The sequence below is a fragment of the Triturus cristatus genome, chromosome 8, assembly GCF_964204655.1.
Source record: "Triturus cristatus chromosome 8, aTriCri1.1, whole genome shotgun sequence".
Taxonomy (NCBI): Eukaryota; Metazoa; Chordata; class Amphibia; order Caudata; family Salamandridae; genus Triturus; species Triturus cristatus.
Genome location: NC_140591.1, coordinates 678452084 through 678472432, shown reverse-complemented (window position 1 = coordinate 678472432; position 20349 = coordinate 678452084).

Sequence of the window (20349 nt, the reverse complement as noted above, 5' to 3'; positions counted from 1 at the left end):
TTCCACACCTACAGTGTGATTGACTGGGCAGGGTCTGATTGGACCCTTAACTTTTTATTCACAGAGGGCTGCAGGGCATTCACAACCCTAAACAGCCCTTACGTGATGCAAATGATCCACTGCTGGATTGCTCAGCATCGGCTCCATTCAGAGGCATACACTGCCCCTCCCTCCATTCTGCCTTCTCTTTTTCGGCAGCAGCCGAGCAGAGCACTTTCTGCGCAGCACAGTCTCCAATGCCATCCAGCCTGCACTGCCTGACTTTCCCCTGAGTACCGGTACTGTCCTTGGCGAACGAAAAGTTCCAGTACTCAAAGGGAGAAAAATAAAAAGTGGCGGTACTCCGTACCGGTGAGTACCGGCCCATTTAAAGCACTGACTACAACATAACTAATGCGGCAGACATCACCACCCATAGGCGCCGCTGCCAATCCACCACACACAACGCAAAGCCCTCGAAGACGTCGGCGCAGGGATGGCAACCACCCGCAGCTGCGGCTTCTGTAATGTGCGGCACCCTCCTCGCACACAGGGAGCACAGCTACTGGTGCACTCACTGCACCTCCTTCTCACCAGAACGACTCCGAGCCACACAGGGCCACTGCCCACAGGGCCAGCGCACCTCTTGCCCACAGCAAAGGGCCGCAGCGGCAGCGCAGAGCCCATGATCACCTCCGGTGGCAATGGAAACATCCAGCACAGCCGCAGCTACACCCTCTCAGTCCTGGCAGTTTCCTCACCGAAGGGTCAACCTAAGGTTAAAAACATAGTCAGGAGGCCCCCACATGTCCGTCACAGAAGCGGGGCAGCTTATGGGTCCTCTCGTGATACTCCTGTCTCCACGATTCCGATGCACGCCGAGGAGCACCTCCGGCCAGGAAGATGGCAGGGCCGCCGCCTCTCTCAGGGCACCGGGCCTGGGTCGCAGGGCTCCTTCATCAAGACAATAAACACCAGGGTTATAATCCCTCCAAGAGGAACAGCGGAGACCCAGACAGCAAGCACACAGGGCCAGACCCGCTTCGTCGCCAGTGTGACATTGTGGGCTCTAGGCCCACATGCTGAGGAAATGAACAGACACCAACACCGTGATGTAGTTACTGGTAATGAACCATGAGTATGTGCACTCGGGCTCCTTTATTAGCAGGGCACCTAATTGGTAACAACTGTGTTGGATGGGTGTAGGTGAGTGTATAGGCCAGCCCTCAAGGGAGTGACTAGCACAACATTCAACTGTGTCCAACAGGACAAAACACTGCTATCTTAACTGGCTTACAGAGTTTTGCTAACTTCTTCTTTCCCGTCACAGCCTCCACAGCCTTCCTCTTACCCATTGTCACTGCAGTATGCCCCTAAGATCTACGTTCGTTTCGACTTCCGACTCCACTACTTAGTCAGTCGACCTTTATTGTAAAAGTATAAAACTGGGAGTGTCAAGATTATAAATACTGGTCCCCCAAGTGTAACCATATATTAGAGTCACGTTATTTCTGGACAGTCAGAACATTAAATAAAGACAATGTTCTGCTAGAAAAAGATCCTTCCAACTGGTACCCCGGATAGAGATAGCGCCTGAACCGGTTGCTAGTAGCGCGGTTAATGGTAGCGAAACAGTCCCCATCTGTCCCATATAAGTTCAGAGAGTGGAATGCTGTATACTTGACTTCAGAGACTGATCATACAAGGGTGTCAGGTAAGAATGGAGAGACAGAGAGTTCACTAGTCTTGACAGCTGGGCTACTGTATTAAAATTTTTAACTAGGCTTCAGTGTCTGGATTGACCAAGCAGTAAACTAAGTTTACGCCAGCTGTTAAATTCAGTGTATGTCTGCAGATAGCTACAATTGCTTAGGTGGCGAAGTCTTACCAGTGTGGCAAAGTTGTGGACTCCGGGCCAAAGAGAGGGGGCCCGGCCCTGCCGCCTCCTTTCGCTGACGGGCACAGGGGGGGCCGAGCTCACTATATGCGCCTACTGGCGCGACATTCGTGATGCGTGCGGCTCCTGTCGCAATGCGCTCTGGGGCTTGTAGTCTTGAGGGTGCAGGCATGCTGGTCCGTTGCTTCCCCGGTCGGTAGCAGGAGCAGGAGCAGGATGGCAAAGGTAAAGTGCGGCATGCCTGGTTTTAAAAATGAAGCAGTTCAAGGCTTGTGAAGTGCGGCGTGCCGATAATCCCAAATGCGCAGTTCAAAGTTACCCACTGTACTGGGGGTCTAACCCCGCTATATGCATCATCTGGCACAAGATTCATGACATGTGCGGCTCATGCTGCAACGTGCTCTGTGGCCTGTAGTCCTCAGGAGGGTGAAGGCGTGCTGGTCTGTTGCTTTCCCGGTCGGGAAGTAAAGTACGACGTGCTGATGGTAGCGGGAGCAGAAACAGGATGACAGAGGTAAAGTGCGGCGTGCCTGGATTTAAAAATGAAGCAGTTCAAGGCATGTAAAGTGTGGCGTGCCGATAATCCCAAATGAGCAGTTCAAAGTTACCCACTGTATTGGGGGCCCAACACCGCTATATGCGCCTCCTGATGTGAGATTCGTGACGCATTAGAGTAATCGCACAGTCTGAGGTTTTTCTTAACGTGAAACTTTGCTCCTCAAATTTAATAAAACTAGGCGTTGACGCGTTTCGGTGGATAAAACAGGATAAGACCATCTTCTTCAGGACAACAAGAATATATCCCTCCTAACGAATAATACAGTATTTGCCTATTATCCTGTAGGGTGAGGCACGCTCAAATCTGCCAGAACCGTTCTTAAACATTTCGAGATGAACTCCCCTTCTGGAAGAGTAGATCTGCACATGTCACCTTGATTCTCAAAGTCACTATGTCTTATCGCAGTACACTGAAGAGGGATTCCATAAAGCCACTCATGACAGGAGCCTCCTCACTTGCTTCCTGTTTTCTCGCCAGGTCCAAGGAGGCATGGTCCGGAGAAGCCAAGCCCAAAATAGGCCCTATTCCGTTAGTAGAGCTCTTGGCAAAAAGGTCTTTCCTAGTGGCATCCTTTTCTGTCCTGGTGGACGTCATGGGGAGAGCTCTAGTTGTACCTCCCATGAATACTACCGGGTTGACACTGTTGTTGCTTAGTGGGCAAGCGGGTTCTGTTATCCACTTCCAGCTGGGTCCCTGTGTCTACTGCAGGCTATCCCAGTCACCAGACTCGCCAGTCCAGACTTGTTGGCAGCCGAGGGCAGTGCAGGGGGAGCTCCACAGCCGGCCAGTTTATGGGTCCTGAGGTTGACCTTTTTATGGTATTCCTCTGTATTGTCTGACACTTCTCTGTGTTTCAAATGTAGCTGTAGGGTGTGCCTTTGTTGTAGCCCACCATCTGGAATTCCCAAGTTGCTGACTCACCTGTTCTCTTGTGGCCAGTATCTACTGCCAGGCCCATGACTTGCTGTCCCCCAAGTGTTGGTGACCACCAGTACGGGTTTGCTACTTGTTCAACCCGCTGCCCTTGTCCTCAGACTGATAGTTGAATCCCAGCTTATAGGGGACCTTCCATTCTGCTCTGGTTTGGGGGAGGAGAGGAAAGCACGATGCTCAGCCAGCCACTACTCCAACATATTCACTCCCCGTGCCACATCGCAATTGGGGCACTCTTAGCTCCCGCTATGTTTTCTGGCAGATCTCCAGGGTCCCCAGTTTTGGCCCAGGGCCCCCTCATGCTGCTTCTCACAAATCAGGCCCACCCGGCTGCCATCTCAGGGTCAGGCGGGACCGGGCACCCACAAAGATTGCTGCCACCAGGATCCGCCACCGTCAGGTGACCATAGGCCGCTGGCTGCCTTTGCAATCATCTCCTGATGTGGAGCATCCGGTTGAGCCCTGGAAGCCCCACAGCCCATTACATCTCGAGGGGGCAGGAGGAAGCTATATACAGGTTGCTACACCCCACCAAGCTGGATCCCCCACCCCAACCTCTTCACCGCTGCCAGCACAGTCACTGGGTCTGCCAGTCCCCGTTTGTGCCCCCGCTCAATGTTGCTTACTCATCTTGCTTCCAGGCCAGTATTTTGAAAGCCAGCATCACTTCTCTGCCACTTTACTGATTGGGGCTCAAGGGGGTGCCTCCCACTATCCACACCTCGTGCTATCCCCGTGGAGTGGCCAGCCCCCCAGGAACCGCTGCTTGCAACCTCCATGCGGTGGAGCCCCACAGCTTGGCTACCACACCGGCGCCATCTTGGACACACCCTGTGATAATCTTTTAAAGCCCATTTGTAAATAAGTCTGTCTTTCAGACTGTATCTCTTATGCCAGTGTTGTTCCAACTATTTACAGTGTTTTTTGATCTTGAGTAGGGTTGAGAAAAATCCAAGACAACGTTCTGGCACTATAAGAAGAGTGAATAACCCGAAGAGGTGTTGCTTGATAAGCAGCGCAAAAGATCCAACTAGAGACTGAAGATCAGGCTTCAACTGGGAGACCCTAAAATACAGGATAAGATTTCCCAAGACCATGTCAAAATCCTTTTTATTGGTTGGTTTCCTGTTGAGAGCGATCCTTGTCTTAGCACATTCAGTATACTTTCTTGCTATCATCAAATATTTAAATGAAACAAGATAGTGATCCGACCAAACTGCAGTGGTAAGAGGCCCCACTATGGTCCGATCAAGGCTAGAGAACACCAAATCAGTAGTGTGGCCAGCCTTCCAATTTGGGGAAATTATAAACTGTTGAAAGTTTGAGGCTGCCAGTGTCTCCACCAAACGTCCAACGAAGGAGTCATTTGGGTTGTCTATCTGTACATTAATATCACCCAGGAATGATAAGTTTGTGAATTTCACATAGAAAGGTACCACGCATTACCTTATAGAGTTCACAAGCTCCTCGCATGCTCCTGGTGAGTGATAAATAAGTAGGCCTGAAAAAAAAGATTAGGTGACATTTTTTGAGAAAACCCTTTGCCTGTCACTTGACTAAGTTTTCCAATGAAGAATGTACTGCATTGATAAGATGCGTAAAAAGTAATTGCCATTCACCCACCTTCCCCTGCAGACCTATCTTGGTGCACAATCAGATAGTCTGCAGGAACTGCTGGTGGAATATAAGGATTAGAAGACAGACAGCCATGCCTCTGTTAAGCAAAGTATGTCAGGCGTCAGCTCAGTTACTAACTAAAACACATCATTGATAAGGTAGGCAAAGACAGCCTCCGGATCCTCCTACAAGGAAATATTCTTCCTTGCCTGCAGGACGGGGCTTGTGCATGCCAATAATAGACAAGAATATAACTCGCAACTGTAATCCATTCCCAGTAACAAGCAATTCTTATTAGATAGGATGAGGGTAGATAATTCCTAGGAGGAGTACGTTTTTTAGACCATATCCCCTCTATGGCCTCGTGGCTAGTGCTAGCCTTGGTTGTGACGCAGATGGGCACAGATGGGCTTGCCTTTGGCACACCTATGTTGGGTCAGTGGTGAGTCAGCATACTAGCAATGACATAAAGGCTGCTGGATACATTTAGTCAAAGACCATCAACCCTTTCAGATGGCAGCTCTGCTTGGCACCAAAGGGAAAACAAAAAGATGGCCATTCTCAGAGCACAATAAATGACCTGCAAGCACACCCTCTCCAACAATTAGAGTACAGACCGTGCAATGTATGGTCAGGGCCACCTATGAAGTGCTAAAGTGTCTTTTAAAACTATAGAAGTCCAAAAAAGTGAAAAACAATTGAATCAACAAGCCATCCCTGCATCCCCATCCAGGGAAAAATTACCATAAAGTCCCAATCTCCTAATTAACACCTGGCATCTAACAAATAATAAATAGACCCCAGCATCAGAACATTAAGTTGTGCCTTACCGTAGTAATCTTTTTTGACTGATAGCCATCACACATGAGGGGTCTGAGGTCAAGGGAGCTAATTTCCAGAGGAGAATCCCAGAGCTGTGAACATGTAACTATTCCTCACATCTTTCCTGAATATGAGGTTATTTTGAAGTAATGTAATTAAGGAATAGTTGCAGAAATCAAGGCAGACTATAGAAGATTGCAAATAGGTTTGTTTAATGCTTTTTGAATAGCAGGTATCTGTCACCTGTTCCATAAGACATTCATATGCTATATAAAATACAAGGGACACATTTATCAAGTCTTCTCACAGTGCCAGCCACCTTGCTGTGCTTTAGGAAAAGACAGGAATGAGCTTTATTTAACATATTATGACAAATTCCTGACCTTTCCTTCCTCTGGCGCCCTTTTGGCTGAGTAGCGCCAATGCAAGAACCCTTAAGCCATGGTGAAGGGGTACCTGCATTGCAGACAGGATTGTTTTTGTGCAGGAAGGCACACCTTTCTGCACAAAAACAATCCTCCGAGACTTGTCCCTCTTTCTATGTGTGGAATCAAGATGTTGCTCCTCATTATGCCTCTGCTGTGGAGGTGTAGCGTTTTGACACATTTCCTCGTTTACCAGTGCTGGTAAATCTAGGAATGTGTCAAAATCCCTCGGTGGATGTATGGGAACACCCACGCTCCACCCATGAAGTGCCTTCCCAATGCAGAGTAGCACAATGCAGTGATTTGAGCTGCATTGAGTTACTCTGGATTTATCAAGCCATGCAGGGCCACGCAAGGTGGCCTTGCATGGCTTGATAAATCCAATGTAAGCCTTGCGTCACCCTTGCACCCCTTTGGGGGCACAAGGGTGATGCACAATCTTCATAAATAAGTGTAACCAATGGCAATAACTTGGTATGAATTTGTTCAGCCATTTTTGAGAAATAAGTATTTAAAAAGGTGCTTATTTGGGCCTGGGGGGTTAATGCTGGCAAAACGTTAGAGATATCTGGACTGATCAGGCTGGGTGGGATCTGTTCCCTCCCTTGTGCCTGTGTCTTGGGGACCCGATTAGCAATGAGGCACCCATTAAAAAAGGGAAAAACAGCAGTTTTTCTCGCTGTGACCTATGAGCCATTGTAAGGTAATTTAGAAATTTCCAAATGCTGATTGTGGTGCCCTCCATAGGCCATGGGCCGCCCACCAACATGTTCCTACATTTTTCTGGAACTGCCAGGAGTGCACCAGTCCCCAATAAAGCTTTTTCAAAAAGTCACCCAAGGTCTCCTAGGGGGTTAAAGTGGTGGTGCCAGGAACTTTTCAGACAGTTTCAAGCAGTAGCATAGCCTGTATTTTTTCTCAGAAACTCATTGGTGTGTGCATCTGTTGTTCCTTCCCATGGCAACACTTGCCGCATGTTAAAAGTAGAAGAAAGACTCCCTGCTTATGTTTAATTGAAATTGTAATGCTTTATTGACAAAGACAAACTTGAAAATGACACTTTATAAGTCTTTCTGAAGGTGTATTCCTACCTTATGGATTGTCATTTATTTTAAGCTATGCTCAGAGATTTCGCTACTGTCCTTCTGCAAAACATTAAATACCTGTTTATCCTCTCAGCCCTGATCACTGTTGATTGTGATTTGTGTCTGTACAAATCTAGTTCATTAATTAATTCATTTAAAATGCCATTGTACTTGCATCCCTAATGTGGGGTAAATTCTTGGTATTGCATGCCCATGAAATCAATGCTACTTCTTGACCCTCTTGGAGCACATCTAAATCACTACTATGGATGAGCTCCAAATGAGGACTGGATGGAAAAGCTGCTTTCTCTGAGCCACATGTTTGGCATCTATGGGAAGGAATTAATAACCTCCCAAAAAGTGCACCACAGCTGACTTGTAAATGGATTTTGAATAGCAATAAATCAAACCCATGTCTTTGAATAGGTAGGCGTCGAAGGACATATTCTTTTAGTGGCTCATGACTCTGGTGGCTGCAGTATTTAACTGTATACAAGTTACTTCATCATTCTGAGCTTTGCAGGTCGGGATGAAGTCGCATGCAGCATCAGAGTGTACACGTCCATTAGTATAGATTTTTACCTCTTTCCAATGATTCATCAGCTCGTGTTGCAAAATAGTTCCTGGTGAAATGTGTTCAGGGGAAATTGCAAACTGAAGAATCCTGATTTGGGTGAGATTTCCCGTTTGTGTCCATATTAGGATTTTTTCGAGCACTTGAAATGAGTATGTGAGTGGTAGTTAATGTTTTTGTCATGTTTCTTCTACTTTTTATCTGCTTGTCTTTCTGAATCTGCTGCGGTTTAAAACCACTGATTAGGCATGGCTAAAAGGATACGCGTTTGCTTTCAAATCATTCATAACTGATCGTCCTATAAAACAAATATTTGCAGTAGAACCTCCTGCTGAGCAGCTAAGAGTGCAGTAACAGTAATAAAAAAAATGGCAGCACAGAAGCAACTATCCCACTTATTTAAATTGTACGACTCTCACTGTGGAAGTCAAAGTGCTAAAATAAATGTTGTTTTTGCTTTAACCTGTAAGTTCCTGTCTGCAAATACAATCAAAATCTAATTGTCAGTGTAGAGGTGTTTTGATGCGGGCATAATGGAAAGTGGATTTCACTTAACACATACAGGCTTAGTAGTTTTATAATTTGATGTATTATCTTTCTGCGCCATAGATGGTACCTTTTTGAAAGAGGCCTTTTGCTGGCTCGAGAGAACAACCGATTGTCTTTTAACAGGCTTGAATTCCTGCGTTATTTATACGCAAGCAGCACAAAAATGGACATCCGCACTTCCAGAAGTAAATAAATCGATGCAGGAAAACAATTTTCGCACCCAAAATGCAGGCTTTCTCATGACCTTAAAAAGCAATTAATCTAGAACCAGTCAAGAAATCAATAATATCTACCACCCATGAAAGAAAATAAATCAGAGCACAAAAACAATATCGCTTCCATAAATTTCGTTTTTACGAGGGCAAAAAAAAAAGGCTTGTGGGGATATATACCATAACAAGGCCCCATTAATGTAAATATAAACCTAATAAAGGTGAGAGCTATCGCTATGATTGCATTTCAAAAGCTCTCGTCTGTTCCTGCTCATCCTTTTTATTTATATCCAATCAAATGCGGCCCTCAGCAAAAGTTAACTATGGCACAAGAATAAGCAAAACAACATGAATGATTTAAAAAACAATTCCTACAACAATAGAGATTTTTAACTTGACATAGAAACTAAGAAATCACAGTCAATTAAGCTATTTTCACCCTCAGAAAAGTAAAACAGCTGGTGCAAAAAACTCTGGGGCATATTAGCCAGGACTTGTGATAATTATTGCAAAGCGCGCTTAGCGCTGTTTTTTTTTATCACCGGCTATTGCTGGATTTTATCGCAGAGATAACGCGTTATCATCAACGTTTATCTCAAAGGCGATATTAAATCCAGCGATAGCAGCGAATCCCAACAATAACCTGAGATATCCAGCGATAAAAATCCCATCGGTAATGGAAATCTTGATAATAGGCAGGTGAGGACTTAACCGTAGAATCCACCTCCCATTGACTATAATGGGTAAGTCAGGGTTCTACCTGGTGTAAAATCTAAGCGATAAACGCGGTTAGCGTGCGTTTTTTTATCGCTTCGCGGGCCTTGGTAATAGGCGGAAGGTGTGTTTGCGACTGCTTTAAGTCGCTTTCAAGTTGGGAACACCTCCTTTGCATGTCATTAGCGATAAATATCGCTGACATGCAAAGCGGCACAAAAACGGGCGCTATCACCTTTAAGCTGTCGCTAACAGCTGTTAGCGACAGCTTGCTAATAGGGCAATAAAAATATCGCCGCTTTAGCGGCAAAAAGTGCCGCTAAAGTGGGGATACCGTCCTTGCTAATATGCCCCTCTGTTCCTGCCCCCCTAAAAGCAGCATGTAAGCAGAAAGATAAAGGACACAATATTTTCCATCCATCCAAAAAGCAAATAAATAATGCCGAAACATCAACCAGACACGCAGTTTTTTGCCTAGACATAAAACAGTTTTTGGCTTTGTTTTCTAGATCAAGAGTGAAAACAAGTTCAATAAATGTGCATGTTGTCATTGCAAGTTATGTAAAGTACATTTTTGCACTACATGATTTCCCACCAAAATACTTATTACCAATCAGGTCCCACAACAGGAAGGCTGCCATTTCACCTTTCCTACAACAAGGACCAGCTTTAGGGTGATGTGACAGCCCCTGGATCGGAGCTCAGGAGGCACTGTGTTTTGAAACCTTGTTGGGGTTTGAAAGCACCTGCTGTAGAGTTTATTGTGTGTCAATCAATTTTCAATCTACAGTAAAACTTTCAAGATAACTCCAGTGATCAACCAAAAACTTGACTTCTCACAATGTGTGTGTGACATTAAGATCTCTGACACAATGCACTCACTACTATAAAACCAGTGGCGGCTGGTACTGAACGAGGGTGGCAAGGCGGGGGTCTAAAAAATAAATCCCACTTGCCTTTGTAAGGCCGCTGACTCTCTTGCATCATCATCTCTTGTCTGCCCCTCTTCCGCAGTCAGGAAGTGCACAGGCTCCCCTAAGCCATTCACGATGCTGATGTCACCATGACAGCAGCCTCGTCATTGGTCTGAACTCCGTGGTTCGGCACTCAGACAGGCAGAGGGAACTTGTGCATGTTCTACACCCAGGCTGTGCATCACAGCCCGGTGGAGAACATGCTAAGTGCTCATGAATGTTTGGCCAGCCCAAGATGGCTGGCCAAACAGTCATGCGCACTTATGTGCACATTTTTCCTCCTCCCCCTGCTAGCTGTGATGACAGGCAAGCCAAGCCTCAAAACCAGCTTCTTCACGGAAAAATTAAATGATAACAACACCATGTCGTTATCATTTTACTTTTCTTTCTGTGCACTGCTGAAAAGCAGTGAGGCTATACTCCACTGCCTTATCGGAGGAGCCGCCACTGTATGAACCAAATAAAATGCTTGTGCGAGAGGGACTATGAAGAGAAGTAGGACATTGTTGGACAGTGGCGGTGAGTGAATCAGTGGAAAAGGAGTTAATTGGACGCCCCAATATAGAATGTCACACCGTACACCACCAGTACTAAAGCTGACCCTGACTACACCAAATGTTACTAAATTCACAAGGGCATCAACCAACAACCCAATTTTTCACAATGTGTGTGCAATAAAGCACTCTGACCCAACATTGGAATGAGTAGCACTATAAAACAAACAAAATGCATGTGAGAGAGAGACTATGAAGAGATGAGAGGCACTGTTGGAGTGTGAAGGAATTTATATAGAAGGAGGTCGTTAGAGGGCCAACAAAGATGTCACACCGGGCGCCACCAGTGCTAAAGTCATCCCTGCCTACAACAAAGGTTACTGAATGCATATCAAGAGCCAGGGAATCTAGCCGTCATTAGTGGAGGAACATCCATGATTCAAAGAGAGGTATGTTGGTATTTAAACCACCTTCTATTTCCCTTTCAAATATGACATCTCAGTTTTGATGCAAGGGAAACAAAATCCACAGATGTCAATGTTGAACCCTGTGGGCAATGCCAATCAATTAGTATCTATGCCCATGTTCAACATGAAGCTAAAGTATAATATTTATTTCCCCCTTTTTAAATGGTAGCAAAGGTATATGTACATTTTTGGTGAAACTGTAAATGATGGATTAATAAACACAATGAATTGTACTATAACACCATATATATCTACTAGGGCCAGTTATCACCAGTACTTCAGCATTCGAGGCAGGCTGACCAATATTTAAGCTAGAGTCATCTCATTATTGCACTCCTCCATATTGTGCTGCTGACTTAGTCATTGAACACAAGTTCTCTTTTGTGAAATGACTAATTTTTCATTATAGGCCAAAGTAAGAAACTTTGTTGGGTGTTTATTTGTATATGTTACCCTATATGTTTGGAGCACATTTAAACTGCCGTGGTAATTTACACTAGATTCTAAAACTCCAGGAAGTTTGTTATCGCTTGCCACTAAGAAGCCTGTGAATTCTTATTTTGTAAGTTGATAGTAAATATAAATTAATCTGTGAGGGAATCTTTCTTTTATGGAATCCACTTACCATGCATGGAAAAAAGTACAATTTACAGGGTGTATTTTTCTGTGATCCAAATATTAATAACAGATTGCCAGTCTACAAGTAAGATATAGTCAGTCATGCCTCAGTTACTGTACTTGACTACCAGTAACCAATCTGAATGATGTTACTACTGGGCACATCTAGGACTGGTTGAAAGGTTGGCAGGCTGGAATAAAAATTCTACAGTTCTGAACAACCCCACTTTCATAAAATAAGAATAGGTCTCCTTCTTAGGTCCATCCAAGTTAGTTACTGTAACCCATTAGGAAGATCTCTGTATATCACTAGTGGTTAATTTGTACAAATAGGTGTCAGTGGGACCTAATCGCACTCTTTTTAGGGGACCAAATCAAATGACACAGGGTACCTATGATTGCTCCTAGAAAGAGTGCAACATTGGATTTATACTCATGCACAAGGCTGAATGATGTCCTTCCACTGTAACTTCTAAGATGTTATAAGTGGATTATTAAAGTTGCTGAAGAGTTGGCTCCCACCTTCCAGCACAGAGGAGGCAGAAGCACCCCCTCTAACCCTTGGTTCTCTGGTTCCTTGAAACTGGAAAGGCAAAACTGAAAGAGTTTGAAACACAAATGGAGGAAGAATTACAGTTAAGTGGACAAAGAGATCTTTAAAAAGTTCCAAAGAACTATTGTGCACCTACCCTAAGAGCTAAAATCATCCACTAAGAGGAGCACATTGTTTGCTCTGGGAATAACTCTACAGAGATTTGTTTTATAATCAAGATTTTTCTGAATCTAGTTGCCTGTACTCACTCCAAGGAGGCTTCCAAGGATTGGTGTAAAGAACTGGCAGGCTTCTTTTCTGCGAAGGCCCACACTATTCAGGCACACCTAAGTGTCAGTAGAAAGCAGGACCCGGTGCATAAAACCCCTATCATTAGGGATTTGGCTGTTCTCACATTGGATGCCTTTGAAGCCATCTCTTTAGAAGACTCTTTCTCTGCTCTTAAGAGGCTAAAATCAGGCTCCAAGAGCTATACTTCCCCCCCCCCCCAATTTGCAGGGACAGGTGTTATTAATCCTCTGGCTAATAAGCTGCTTAATTTATCCTTAGCAACTGCCAAGATGCCCAGAGGTTGGAAACAGGTGATGATTCTCCCCCTATGAAAAAACTTTCAGCAGATCCCACCTCACCTGCTAATTATAGACCTATTTCCTTACTCCCAGCCTCTTCTAAGGTTCTCAAGAAGCAGTTGAACAGACAGCTATCGAGGTTTGTGGAGCTCAATGGGCTCCTTAACCCAGCTCAATCAAGTTTCAGGGCCTTGCACAGTACTGAAACTGCAGATGTCAAGGTAGCAGAAGCTATCAGGGGCACCCTGGATACTAGGGGTAGAGCAGTACTGGTACTACCAGACTTGTCGGCTGCGTTCAATACAGTGCCACACGTCCTACTATTTACCCGATTGCTTGAGATAGGAGTGACCAATTCAGTATGTAACTGGCTTAAATCCTTCTTTAAGGGCAGAAGTCAACAAATAACCCAGTTAATTCAGTTAGCAGATACATTTGGTGCAAAAGTTATCTCCTATGTAGATGATACCCAGCTGCTCTTTTCCTGGAATAAGGGGAGTAGGGCAACTTGCTCTCATGTAAAATCCTGTCTCACCTCAGTTTTCCACTGGCTGGCAAAGACTCAATTGAAATGCAACAAGGACAAAAAGAGATTAACTAACAATAACAGGCGAATTTATCTGGTTTTATATAAGTCAAATGTCCCTGAAACCTATGTTTTTTTCAGTGAATTTCTAAGGTTTTTTTAAATGCTAATTCCTAACTATAACGTCCCTGAAACCTATGTTTTTTTCAGTGAATTTCTAAGGTTTTTTTAAATGCTAATTTCTAACTATAACATGCCTGAAACCTATGGTTTTTTCAGTGAATTTCAAAGGTTTTTTAAATGCTAATTTCTAACTATAATGTCCCTAAAACTTATGGTTTTTTCAGTGAATTTCAAAGGGTTTTTAAATGCTAATTTCTAACTATAACGTGCCTGAAACCTATGGTTTTTTCAGTGAATTTTCATTTTTTTTTTAAATGCTAATTTCTAATTATAACGTCTCTGAAACCTATGGTTTTTTCAATGAATTTCAAAGTTTTTTAAATATCACACTGCTATTGTGTATTTGTCATTAATACTATGTTTTCTAACTTTTCAACTACATAAAATAAACTGCAAAAGTACTATGTAACATAATACATTTCACAAATTACAATGAGTTTTTAAATAATACAAAACTATTTAACATTCAGATAACAATTTTTCTCCCTTTTTTTGCTGTCATCAGCTACTACTTAACTTCATTATTCACAGTGATGCCAGTGTAGTTTCATCATAAACAGCAGGGAAAAAAAACAATCAACTAGATTGTTAAAAAAAAAAACGAATTCTCTCAAATATAATACAAATAACACATCCAATAGTACTTCAAATGTTCAAAGCTTACTTTTACTTCGTAAATTGTCTGCAAATGTACCCAATACGCCAGATAATGTATCAAAAATTTCGCTTTGAAATCATCCATTGTGAATTCCTTCAAGATCTTACGTAGTTTCTCTGCACATTTTCCCAATACGCCAGATTATGTATAAAAAATTTCGCTTTGAAAGCATCCAGTATGAATTCCTTAAAGATCTTACGTAGTTTCTCTGCACAATTTTCCCAATACACAAGATAATGTATCAAAAATTTCACTTTGAAAGCATCCAGTATGAATTCCTTAAAGATCTTCCGTAGTTTCTCTGCACATTTTCCCAATACGTCAGATAATGTATCAAAAATTTCGCTTTGAAAGCATCCAGTATGAATTCCTTAAAGATCTATACACCTTCCCATTAAAGCCAAATAGTGTATCTAAAATCTTTGTTTCAGAAAAATTAAGTATGAGTTGGGTAATTCATAAGGCAATCTCGGTTTCATTTCCAAGCGTGTATCATTACAGTGACTCCAACCATTATTACACTTTAAATAAACTGTATAATGTCCACTTGTAGTAGTACTTCCAGTATGGAAAACAATAGCAACTGTTGCAAAAGTTCTTCCAGAAATAGATACTTGATTAGCAGCAACATTTTTTATTTTGGTTTCCACTTTTCTTCCATTTGGTCGACAGCGTTGCAGCATTATAATCAAATATTTTCCATATCTTTGTAGGAATAATGCAGATAGCATTCTTGATTTACAACGAGAACACATCATCTCATGATCAGCTTCTTTTACTAATTTGGAAAATGGTACAGACTTGCAGTCAGGTATTGTTAAGTATAAAAATCGTTCTCTGTCAACTATAGTGCTTGAAGTTAACGAACACTCTTTACATTTATGTTCCCATCTGTAACTGAGTCCAAATAAACTCTCAATCTGAATTCCTTCATCTTCTAGTACTCCAAGCATAACCATCAGAAATTATTGTGCATATTGCTGTATATTAGCACTGAACGTTATAGATCCAGTACATGTATCCAATAGTTGGCGAATACCAGAAGCAGAATGAATCTTACTTCTATCAGTTCTCAATTCTTGAAATAAAGTGTAGAGTGCAGAACATAACGTTTTTTCCTGACTTTCCATAATTTCACCACACACATCTTCAAGATAAAAAATAACGTTTAGAATGACATTACCATAGCAGTTGACACCAGAAGCATTGTCTAATTGGTATCCAACAACATTATCACTTGTTTGTATTTTCTGCTTCTTTATATCTTTTCTTTTCTGTTGATTTTCTTTCTGCTTTTCAACCATAGTTAACTCTTCAACATATTTGCGTTTTGAACACACAACACGTTTCTCATAAATAGGATATTCACCTAAATGGGGAGCATAAAGCCTTCTCAAACGATTATATTCTCTTACACAATTAACATCAGCACTAACCTTGTTCTCATCAAAATCACTTAAATACAAACCAGACAACGTTCTACCTCGAGATAATGCAACATATACCATTCCCTCTTTATACACAGTTTTTCCAACATTTACCAAAGCATTATCTACACTTAAACCTTGTGATTTGTGAATAGTTATTGCATATGCTAAACAGAAGGGAAACTGTTTTCTATGAACATGCAAGTCTTTTATAAGCAAAAAATGTGCGGCAGAACGTGCAATCTGTCTTACCTCTGCAATCTGATCAAATGTAACTTCCAAAAATTCAATTCCAATTCTATTTTGATATTTCACAAAAACAACAACTTTTCCCATGGCTCCATTCACTAAACCTTCTTCTACATTCAGATTACGCTTCAAAATTACCCGACAGTTTAAACATACATCTACAGTTTTTGATACAGACTTTATCAAAGAATCCAATTTAGTGTGTAGTTTTTCTGAAAGAACAATTGTTATTCCTTGATGCTCTATTTTATCAGTAGCTTCAATGTGAACTATTTCTTGATTTTCCAATTTCATAAACTCTCTATTAAATTTATAACACTCTTCCACTGTAGGCATTAAGCAAACTATAGACTTTTTTTCTTTCATTTTCTTGTACATTACTTCTGCTGGTGTGTTTTCATTTGTAAACAAGTTCTTTAGTAGACGATTTTGAAAAGCTTGTTTACTATGTTTGCTTAGAACACCAATTCTTACATCTTTTAGAATATTTCCATAATCTTCATCTCTTGCTTGTCGCATATTCTGAGTGAGTTCTTTATATTCAAAATGTAACCACAGATTCACATTTCCAATACTTCCCAAAGATTTCTTAGTGTCTTCATGTAGAAGAGTTTTAAACACTGGTTCTCCTTTTACAGGGGTTAGTTGCAACAGATCTCCAAATACGATTAAATGTTTTCCCCCCAAAGAGAACGTCGTAATCTGTTTTTAATACCTGTTGCATTCTTAAGTGTACAAAAGCAAGCAATAGGTTTGAGGCCATGCTCACCTCATCAATAATTAAAAGTTTCATTTTCTTCAGCACTCTTGACACTTCATAAGAAGCATCTCCAGACAACTTCTGGTATTGTAATTTATTATCATGCTCCACTGGTAACATCAATAATCTATGCAAAGTAACTCCTTTAACATTGTGTGCAGCTAATCCAGTTGGAGCTGTTACCACACAACATAAATGTGAACCAGTAGTTTTTTGAAGATAACTGGTCAACACTTTAATTAAAAAATGTTTACCTGTCCCAGCTTGACCACGGATGTACATCAGAAGAGGTTTAAAAGATGAACACAGACATTCTTTTTTTTCATGCAACAAACCATGTTCTATCCGTTCTCTCACTTGCACATATATTTCTTTCTGCTGAACATTTAGGTGCCAATTCCGATCCGGTAAAAAAATTCCCCGTCCGACTCGTATCCGGATTTTTTTCCGTCCGAATCGTCAAAGTAGCGTACAAACTGCCAAGTACGATTCGAACGGAAAAAAGTCCATACGAATCGCATTGGGAAGATTTCCCCACACGTCCTCGGGTCGGGAAAAGTCACCGACACGTCCCCGGGCGAGAAACCCACCGTGCGGAAAAATAAAGTCCGACTGCGCAAGTACGATCCCTCCCGTCCTCCCCATTTCACAACCGTACGCAAAAAACACCGTCCGAACCGAACTCCCATAGCAACCATGGAGACATGTGCCCGCATACGCGCCGAACACCCCACCACCCCCCGCCCGCGTATGTACGCCCCGAACCCCCACCCGTGTATGTACGCACCGAACCACCAGCCGTGTATGTACGCACCAAACCCCCCCCCCAGCCCTGTATGTACGCACCGAACCACCAGCCGTGTATGTACGCCCCCGAACCCCCCCCAGCCGTGTATGTACGGACCGAACCACCAGCCGTGTATGTACGCACCAAACACCCACCCGTGTATGTACGCCCCCGAACCCCCCCCAGCCGTGTATGTACGCACCGAACCACCAGCCGTGTATGTACGCACCAAACACCCACCCGTGTATGTACGCCCCCGAACCCCCCCCCAGCCGTGTATGTACGCACCGAACCACCAGCCGTGTATGTACGCCCCCGAACCCCCCCCCAGCCGTGTATGTACGCACCGAACCACCAGCCGTGTATGTACGCACCAAACCCCCACCCCAGCCGTGTATGTACGCACCGAACCACCAGCCGTGTATGTACGCACCAAACACCCACCCATGTATGTACGCCCCCGAACCCCCCCCCCAGCCGTGTATGTACGCACCGAACCACCAGCCGTGTATGTACGCCCCCGAACCCCCCCCCAGCCGTGTATGTACGCACCGAACCACCAGCCGTGTATGTACGCACCAAACACCCACCCGTGTATGTACGCCCCCGAACCCCCCCCCAGCCGTGTATGTACGCACCGAACCACCAGCCGTGTATGTACGCACCAAACACCCACCCGTGTATGTACGCCCCCGAACCCCCCCCCAGCCGTGTATGTACGCACCGAACCACCAGCCGTGTATGTACGCACCGAACCACCAGCCGTGTATGTACGCCCCCGAACCCCCCCCAGCCGTGTATGTACGCACCGAACCACCAGCCGTGTATGTACGCACCAAACCCCCACCCCAGCCGTGTATGTACGCACCGAACCACCAGCCGTGTATGTACGCACCAAACACCCACCCATGTATGTACGCCCCCGAACCCCCCCCCCAGCCGTGTATGTACGCACCGAACCACCAGCCGTGTATGTACGCCCCCGAACCCCCCCCCAGCCGTGTATGTACGCACCGAACCACCAGCCGTGTATGTACGCACCAAACACCCACCCGTGTATGTACGCCCCCGAACCCCCCCCCAGCCGTGTATGTACGCACCGAACCACCAGCCGTGTATGTACGCCCCCGAACCCCCCCCAGCCGTGTATGTACGCACCGAACCACCAGCCGTGTATGTACGCACCAAACCCCCACCCCAGCCGTGTATGTACGCACCGAACCACCAGCCGTGTATGTACGCACCAAACACCCACCCGTGTATGTACGCCCCCGAACCCCCCCCAGCCGTGTATGTACGCACCGAACCACCAGCCGTGTATGTACGCCCCCGAACCCCCCCCCAGCCGTGTATGTACGCACCAAACACCCACCCATGTATGTACGCCCCCGAACCCCCCCCCCAGCCGTGTATGTACGCACCGAACCACCAGCCGTGTATGTACGCCCCCGAACCCCCCCCCAGCCGTGTATGTACGCACCGAACCACCAGCCGTGTATGTACGCACCAAACACCCACCCGTGTATGTACGCCCCCGAACCCCCCCCCAGCCGTGTATGTACGCACCGAACCACCAGCCGTGTATGTACGCACCAAACACCCACCCGTGTATGTACGCCCCCGAACCCCCCCCCAGCCGTGTATGTACGCACCGAACCACCAGCCGTGTATGTACGCACCGAACCACCAGCCGTGTATGTACGCCCCCGAACCCCCCCCAGCCGTGTATGTACGCACCGAACCACCAGCCGTGTATGTACGCCCCCGAACCCCCCCCAGCCGTGTATGTACGCACCGAACCACCAGCCGTGTATGTACGCACCAAACCCCCACCCCAGCCGTGTATGTACGCACCGAACCACCACCCCACCAGGGAATGTACGGACCGCACCCCCACCAGTGCATGTACGGACCGTACTGACGCCAAAAAAACACGTACTGAACCCGGACAAACCATATTTACACAAGGAGAGTCAAGTAGAGTTTCCCCACACCACCAAACAGGCCCAACAACCCCACAAACATCACATACACTCACCTGCAACTGCCAAACTGCCAAACAGAGGCCCAAAACTCAATCACTCCTCATAACACACCCACACAAATTTCAAACACAGCCACACCCACAAATGGACCAATAAAAATGGACCACACACACAAACCATGAGCCTTTGCAACAGACCCACTGCTGCCAGAGCCCACAGACGACCCACACCACCATACTTGAACCTCACACTTGCATACCTTCACACAACCACCTACACAAACACCCCCTCATCACATTCACACACACACCTCCACTACCACACCCACACACCCACAGCCATCCACACCCACACCCCCACAACCACACCCCACGCCATGTCCACCACCAAGAATCCAAAGTTCACAAAGGAGGAGCTGGAGATCCTTGTCGACGAAATCCTCAGAGTCGAGCCACAGCTCTTTGGGACATTGGTCAGACAGACCAGCATATCCGAAAAAACCGCCATGTGGCAGAGGATCGTCGATTCTGTGAATGCTGTTGGGACAACCAGAAGGACCAGGCACGAGTGCCAATCCAGGTGGTACGATCTGCGGAGGACGGTCAAGAGGAAGATGACTGACAATCACAACCAGGGGAACATCACTGGAGGAGGGCCGCCCCCCAGACCGGTACAATACCATCCCTGGGAGGAGAAGGTGATGTCCACGCTGGCGGTGGAGGGACTACACGGA